This window comes from Perognathus longimembris, chromosome 10, assembly GCF_023159225.1.
Source record: "Perognathus longimembris pacificus isolate PPM17 chromosome 10, ASM2315922v1, whole genome shotgun sequence".
Lineage (NCBI taxonomy): Eukaryota > Metazoa > Chordata > Mammalia > Rodentia > Heteromyidae > Perognathus > Perognathus longimembris.
In genome coordinates this window covers 23,814,924-23,823,499 of record NC_063170.1, presented here as the reverse complement: position 1 = coordinate 23,823,499, position 8,576 = coordinate 23,814,924, and the positions used below count along the sequence as shown (strand labels likewise).

General features: G+C 45.8%; 1 long non-coding RNA gene across 1 annotated transcript; it reads left to right on the top strand.

Moving 5' to 3' along the window:
* The first annotated feature begins 1,186 nt into the window (after positions 1–1,186).
* Positions 1,187–6,727, top strand: LOC125358206. The gene is made up of 3 exons (XR_007212281.1): positions 1,187–1,221; positions 5,361–5,366; positions 6,614–6,727. It is a non-coding gene; the product is annotated as an uncharacterized LOC125358206 (long non-coding RNA).
* The last annotated feature ends 1,849 nt before the right edge of the window (positions 6,728–8,576 follow it).

The window sequence follows — 8,576 nt, the reverse complement described above, 5'->3', positions numbered from 1 at the left end:
TAGGAAAAGATAAAAATTGGGGATCACTGACATTTTTGTAGTAGGGCCTGAACTCTAAGCTTCATGCTCTTGCTTGGCTTTTTCACTCAAGGGTGGAATTCTAACACTCAAACCACACTTTCCAGATTTTTGCTGGTTAATTGAAGATACAAGTCTCACAGATTTTTTTCTGCCTGGGCTGGTTTCAAACTGGAATCCTCCAATCTCAGCCTCCTGAGTACCTAGGACAACAGGTATGAGCCACCAACAGCCAGCTTGAGAATCACTGACTTTAAAGGGGGAAATCAGGAATGTTTTTCCATCTTCAAGATAAATGCTACAGGTCTGTAGGCATTCACACAGAGCGAGACCAAAGGAGAATATTCTTAGGAGAAGATCACAAAGGCACAAAAGCTATGTGTATCTGATCATACAAAATAATATTTATCACAATGAACTTCAGGAACTGAAAATAAGAGGTTTTATTTTTTCTTTGTTACTGTTTTTGTTTTCTTTTCCATTTGTCTTGTTTGTTCATTTATCTGTCTTTAGGCAGGTAAGGGGGGGTACACAGAAATGGTGGGACAAAGTGTGAACAAATGCATCAGTGATACACACTAGACACTATGTTGCAAATTAACTGTACAACTTGTGGGTGGGGACAAGAGGAAAAAAGGAGAGAGCAAGGGACTGGGTGACATTCAAAAAGAGAGGTACTCTTTATCTGACTTGTATAACTGTAACCCCTCTGTACATCACCTTTACAATAACAATAAAAAACAATATCTTTAAAGATTTCCAAAAAGTCATATTATATAAGTTGATGGCTTACCTCCCCTATTCCTCAAGCCCACCCACACCACCAGGCTGGGAGCCCATCAAAATGAACATTTACTACACTTGAATCATGAAGGAAAATGACAACTTGTTCATTATTTCCAAAAGTGAAAAGAACAAAGAGAACTCTATAACATCAAGCACCATGCTCACTGGGGTCTAAACAATACACTAGTGCCAAAATCAAGCAATAAGGGGTACCTGTAGCTCCAGCCATTCACCCACCTCTTTATAAGCACAAACTGCATTATAAGCTCATTTTATGCTCTCTTCTAGCTCTTTGCTACTTTATAGATATTTGAAGGAAATATCAAAGCCAGGCACTGGTATATCACATCTGCAATCCTAGCTACTCAGAAGGCTGAGATCTGAGGATCATGGTGCGAAGCCAGCCTGGGCAAGAAAGTCTGTGAGATTCTTGTGTCCGGTTAACCAGTAAAAGGCCAAAAGTGGAAGAGTTGCTCGTGTGGTAGACCACCAGCCTCAAGCCAAAAACTTGAGCAAGAGTACAGGCCCTTAGTTCAAGCTCTAACACCAGCAATAAATTTATACATGCATACATACGTATATACATATATACATACATACGTAAAAATACCAGTCCTACAGAATATCTGCATGATCTTGAAGAAGGTTCTAATCATTCAAATAATAATGCTAGATTAGGGACTGAAGGATAAAGGCAGTATTATTTCTAAGTCATAATTTAAATGCTGAGCTTATAACCTATCACTCTAATGACACAGGTTGTCTATTACCCATATGTGTGCCCTGGCTTTCAGTGGATAGCACAAGGCATTTTTGAGAAGCAACAAGAGTGTTCTTGTTCATTAGAACAGCTATTAATACTAATTGTGCTTTAGAGTTCTCACTAACAACAGTGTCAGAGACCCTAATTAGTACATCCGGTTTGCAGAGCTATTTAGAAACCTGAGGTGTTACTGACACTACTCTGATACCAGACTGGTTGTAATGGGGATTGGCTTAGTGATAGAATGTGAAGTACCACACAGAAACGAAAAATCAGCATTCCCCTCTCCTGCTGTGATGAGCAGGGAGCTGGCCCAAACGCTACAGCTTGTGGATGTGACACATAAAGCCGCCTGAAAGGGGAAGTTTGCCTCGCAAGCCCTCGGAAAATGGCAGGCTTTACAAGTGTTCCTATTGCTGATGGGGAGGGGAGTGGACATGAGCAAAGGGGCTAGGCTGGGGATGGCTCCCTTTTTGTTCAAACTCAAACACAGAGTGCCCCAAGATAGCTCCTAAAGACCAATGTCTTTTCACCAAGAAAACAAATCTGAGCAGAGATCTCTAGAACAGGGGAAGTGGATAGAATTAAAATTTGGGTTGGCCTGGCAAGGTAGCACACTCAACTAACATGGTGTCACATGCCCGTAATCTCAGCAGTTAGGAGGCAGAGATAAGTAGATCATAGCTTCAAGGCCAGACTCAGCTACATAGTAAAAACTATCTTTAAAATAAAAACAAAAAACAAAAAAAACCTTGTGTGGAAAGAAGAGCTTCTCACTTGTAAATACGTGTTTATTATTTATACCTGTGAGAGAATGTGCACACACATGCACACACGTCCCTTTGCTCAGCTGCTGATTACTGGGCTGTGGTCTGTAGAGCAGCATGAGTCCATCTGCACCACACTTCCTCTCCATCCTCTGATAGAACCCTGCTCCCACATCCCACAGGGCCAGATTGCTGCAGATAGGAGAAGCAACTCTCTCCATCTAACTAAAATTGGTATCAGATGGAATAAGCTGGGCTCCGGTGTCTTACACCTTTAATCCTAGCTACTCAAGAGTCTGAGATCTGAGGGTTGCTGTTCAAAGCCAGCACGGGTAGAAAGGTTCATGAGACTCATCTCCAGTGAAACCACTAGAAAACCAGAAGTGACACTGTGACTCCAGTGGTAGAGCACTAGCCTTGAGCTGAAGAGCTCAAGGACAGCACTTCAGAGTTCAAGCCCCATGACCACCACCAACAGCAACAAAAAAGATTGAGTAAGTTTGGGCACAAGGGCAATTGAGTAGGGAGATTTTGCTGAGCTATTTGGAAGATGCTTACATCCACAGTCTTCTCTGGCCTCTGTCCACTGCATCTACCACCCCACATTTCCCAGAATAGACGTGAGCTCAAGACTTATCACAGGAAGCCATCAGTACATGCTGTCACACTCTTTTTTTTTTTTTTTGGCCAGTCCTGGGCCTTGGACTCAGGGCCTGAGCACCTTCCCTGGCTTCTTCCAGCTCAAGGCTAGCACTCTGCCACCTGAGCCACAGCGCCCCTTCTGGCCGTTTTCCATATATGTGGTGCTGGGGAATCAAACCAAGAGCTTCATGTGTAGGAGGCAAGCGCTCTTGCCACTAGGCCATATTCCCAGCCCGCTGTCACACTCTTAACCAAGGTGTTTGGGGAGGGGCCAGAATCTTGACCAGTTTAAGGCTCAATCAGTGTCTAATCAAAATCTTCTGCATGCCTTGAACCAGTCATTTAACTGATGCATGCAAATGATTCCTCAGTTTGTAAAAGAGGTTCCAGTTACTGTTCCCAGTCCCCTATAAGGATACTTTAGAGAGGAAAGGGTATGAAATCCCGTGGAAGGGAGAGCAAGTATTCATCAAAATGGATATTGAACTGGGTGTGGTGATACATGCCTATAATCCAAACGAATTCTCAACTTAGGAAGCTACTTGGGAAGCTAAAGCCACCCTGGACAACAACATAGTCAGACTGTGCCTCAAACAAAAAGTCTAAGGATAAAATTCAGCTCAGTGGTAGAGTGCTTGCCCTTGTGTGCAAGGGCCTGAGTTTGATCCTTAGCACCAAAAAAAAAAAACCCTCTGGAGATCAATAACTAAATAAAATTAACTGGATGCCATTAACATTTATCAAGTAAAGGAGAACTTGAAAAGAATAAATTAAAAAAAGAAAGGGGGGCTAGGGATATGGCCTAGTGGCAAGAGTGCCTGCCTCGGATACACGAGGCCCTAGGTTCGATTCCCCAGCACCACATATACAGAAAACGGCCAGAAGCGGCGCTGTGGCTCAAGTGGCAGAGTGCTAGCCTTGAGCAAAAAGAAGCCAGGGACAGTGCTTAGGCCCTGAGTCCAAGGCCCAGGACTGGCAAAAAAAAAAAGAAAGGAAAGGAGGGAGGGAGGGAGGCAGGGAGGAAAGGAAGGAGGAGGGAAGATGAAAGGAGAAAAGAGAAGGGAAAAGGAAGAAGGAAGAAAGAGAAGAAAAGGGGGAAGGAAGGAGATAGAGAGGAAAGAAAGGAAGGAGGGAAGGAGAAAAGGAGGGATAGAGGGAGGGAGGGACAGATGGAGAGAGGAAGGGAATTGGAATGACCACTCAGAACCTGCAACTCCCCTCCCCCATATCTACATGCTCAGAAATGGCCGTGTGGCTGGAGTGTGGACACTGAGGTAACAAGATTGGAGCGCAATGGTACGGGAGAGGAGACCCTGAGCCAAAGAGATGTTTACCTGATGCAGAAGCCTAAGGAGCACAAGAATCTCACGTCAAACCTCAGTTGCCAGGTATTTAGGAAGTGTATTTGTCAAGATAGGAGGGTATACTACAATTTATATAACAGTTTGTTGGCTTCATTTCAAATTTCCAGTATTGAAGATGGATGATCCGTGGGTCATTCTCTTGGCAATTCTTTAAGCCACTAAGAGTGAGCTCAGATTCCAGGTCAAGAACATTTAGAAAAGACTGGGATAAACACAGTTAAAGCGACCTTTGTAGTACAAGGGCTCTCAGAGCCTGATACTTAATTAGAAGAGATGATGACATATTTCTTTCATTCCAAAACACACAGATTTTCACATTTTAAAATTTCTGGAATCAGAGAGCATCTTACAATCCTCAGCCAGAAAAGAGCTCTGCCTGAACATATGCACTGAAACATGTCCTGTGGGTGTCTGAGAGTTGGGAGGAAGTCCCAGAGGCAAGAGTGTGGCATGCTTGTAAGATTTACTACATTTCTCTGGGCCTGGTGGTATCTACCTGTAATCCCAGCAAGGGGGGAGTGGGGTGGGCACTGAGGCAGGAGGATCACAAGTTTGAGGGCAACCTCTGCTACATGGCAAAACTCTGTCTCAAAACAAAATAAATGCAGAAAAGTCAGCATCAACATTTAAAAAAAAACTAATGCAATTTACTTATATAGTAGGGTATATTGGCAAAACTGTGTCCAGTTGTGCAAATCGTGTGACTGTACTGTGACGGTACTCTATGGGGTACTGGTGGAGGAGAGGCTTAGGTAAGAAGACCCCGAGAAGTGACCTCATCCTTGACAGTAGACCAAGGAGAACGTGGAACTCGGGTCTCCAGGCAGCCGCATTCCGGCGCCGGCCACCACAGGCAGCCCTCTGCAGAGGCAGCCACGACGACGCCATGTTTTCCTGCTGCTTTCGGATTTTCATGAGTGCCGACTCCAGAAGATCCTGCCGAGAGCGCCTGGTCCACAGCTGCAGACACTGGATCAACCCCCGGCCCACGCCCCGAGCCCAAGCTGGGCCCAGAAAAAGATTCTGGTCTTTCCTGTCCAGACACCAACAGGTGGGGCCTGGCAGCCAGGACCAGGACCAGGACCGCGGGGGTCCGCGCGCAGCTCCCACCCCTCCGCGCCCACCCCAGGCGCCACCTGCGCGCGCCCCACTGGAGACGGAGCCGCGCGGGGCGGGGGCAGCTGCTGAAGACTCAGCCTGGGCTCCAGCCGCCAGGGATGCCACGCCGGCCGAGGCCTTGTCATCTCAGATCCATGACCCTCCAGCCGGGCCTGCCGAGGCGCCACCACCGCCCTGTGCCCGTGGGGACCTCCCCGCGGATCTGTCCACGGCAGCCGGGACAGAGGCCTCTCGTGAAGAGCCACACCCCAGGAGAGCCGTTCTGCGTCTTGTGGTGCACCTGCCTGTGGCCTACGACGAGGACTCCACTCCACCGGCGTCTGACGAGGAAGAAGGGGCCCCGGGCGCAGGCCAGGCGGCTCCGGCTGCGACTCCAGCCTCGCCACCCGCTGCTATAGACTCAGACCTGCGTCTGGAGGATTTCCTGTCAGACTCCCCTGCCCCTGTGTCGGAAGACCACGAGCCGGGACTGCAAGCAGCCCACCTGGATCTGCCCAGGGCATCGGACGCAGGCCCTGTGCCAACAGAGGAAGAAGAGGGAAACCCATCCCGTGCTAAAGAAGTTTGGTATCACAAGGTGTCTCTGACCACCCGTGTTGAAAATCCTCTTCCACCAGTAGCGGATGGCTGAAGAGGCAGTCCACGTCCCAGCCCACCTCAATCCTGAAGTTGCTCACACCACCTAGGACAAAGGCACTTCCAATCCGCAACTGTGCTCGCTGCTGTAGAGATCTAGCAGGCTCTGCAGACTTCCTTTGATATTGACCCGCCTTTATAGTCACAGGGCAACTTAGCTCCAAACGACATATCCCAGTTTGATTGTATTTAAGACTGGGAGCACAACTTTGGGTGTGGAGGTAGAGACTTAGAAACTCCTGAGTTCTGCTCAGCACCAGCTCAAACACTTAGAGAAGTCCTGCCCGCCCCTTTGAAGTTATCTGCTGACTTTTTTTCTATACACAATTTTGACTATTTATTTTAATAAAATCTTACTGTTTATTCAAAAACGAAGTTGATATTATAAACTAGATAAGCATAGAATTAAAAATCTAAGTGAGCTAGGTGCCAATGTCTCTGCCTGTAATCCTAGTTACTCAGGAGGCTGAGATCTGAGGATTGCGATTCGAAGCTGGCCCAGAGCATAAAAGTCCTAGTGAGACTGTTAGCTCGAATTAACCACTCAAGAACAGGAAGTGGTGCTGTGGCTTAAGTGGTAGAGTGCTAGCCTTGAGTACAAAGAGGCTCAGAGACAGCACCCAGGCCCTGAGTTCAAGCCCCACAAATGACAAAAAAGAAAAGGTCTATGTTTCAAGATAGTTGCTTCATGATCTGATTGTAGCAGCAGTTTATCTTTTTCAATTGAATATAAAAGTAATGAACAATGTTTATTGAATTGTTAATATATATACACACACACACATATATATATATACATATATCACATCCAGACACTAATGGCTCACACCTGTGATCCTAGCTCTGGAGGCTGAGTTCTGAGGATTGCAGTTTGAAATCAGAGCAAGTCTGAGACTCTTATCTCCAATTCAGAATCAAAAATGCTAGAAGTGAGCTGGGAATGTGGCTTAGTGGTAGAGTGTTTGCCTAGCATGCATGAAGCCCTGAGTTCTATTCCTCAATACCACATAAACAGAAAAAGCCAGAAGTGGAAGAGTGCTAGCCTTGAGCAAAAGAAGCCCAGGGACAGTCCCCAGGCCCTGAGTGGAAGCCCTAGGACCAGCACCAAAATAATAATAATAATACAATGCAGAGTTTCCCAGATGTTTTGAACAAGGAAGCCCTTATATCTGAATCCCAGTACATGATATGTATAGATTCAGAGTGATTGGGGAAGGCTGCATTAAATTGTGGAACACTGAAACACAAAATCTGGAAAGGCCTTCAAAGGACCAACCTTTCATTTGCCAGGAGTCCTCCAGTTATATTTCCAGTATCACTAGAAACATGGCAATATCTAACAATAAATGGGTAAGTCACCAAAACAGATCTAAGAATCCTAATGGTATGTGTCCCATATCAAAAAAGATAAGCAAAATGTGACAGAACAGAAACAGATAAACCACAATTGTGATTGGAGGTTTCAACCATCTTCTCTTAGCAATTGAGAAAGTATCATGGGGAAAAAATCAAGAGTCTACCTTTATGTACAACTCTTTGGAGAAGCAGAGTTTGAATCTGGGGCCTGCCACTGGAAAGTTATTGGTGCGGAATAATAGTCATATGCAGCTGAGTACCACAGATACCAATAGGGGCAAACTCCTACATTAATTCACCTTCAGGTGTCCTTTCCTTGCTTTCAACCTCAACCACTTTCAGAAAGATAAATCAGACATACCCAAGAGCCTCCTGACACCATCTTTATGACACAAGCTCAACATGTCCATTTTCTTCTTTCAGACCTGTGCTCTGTTACCTTGCGCTAAGCATGCCCAAAGATGTGTCTGCCATCTTTCTTTCCTGAGCTATGACTCAAAACTTCTCAAACTTCCTTTAGTGGCTGGGTTTTTTTTTTTAAGTTTCAATATGCAAATACCACTAAAGTCATTCCTTGTGACATGTTTGCTGAAGTCCGATTAGATAAAGGAAGTGACCAGGCCAAGATGCCAGAGCTCAATTGCTGCCCTCACCTGCTGGCTCCCCTGGCACACTGTCAGGATCTTGGTCTTGTTACTTCCTTTGTCCAATAGGACTTCCACAAACATGCCACAGGAAATGACTCAATTGTACTTGCCTATTAGGACTTATGCTCTGTGTGTGCTTCCAGAACACAACCACCATGCAAAAAAAAAAAAAAAGAAAGAAAGAAAGAAAAGAAAAGAAAAGTCCATGATAGCCTTCTAGAAACATATAGCCCTACCATCTTACACAGCCAGCGCCAGTCCAGTGGGTGGAGGAACTCCAGGCCAGACCAGTGGGGCCTACCCCACACACACTGCCCTATACAACAGCTAGCAGGGTACATTTGGGGAAGTTTTACTGGACACCTTGTTAGATGCTGTGCACCAGAAAATAGAGTAGTGAACTCTGCCCCTGGTTACTCAATGAAAATGGAAGATGTCCCAGTGAGCATTGTCTACCCCCTCTGATGGACGAACTTGT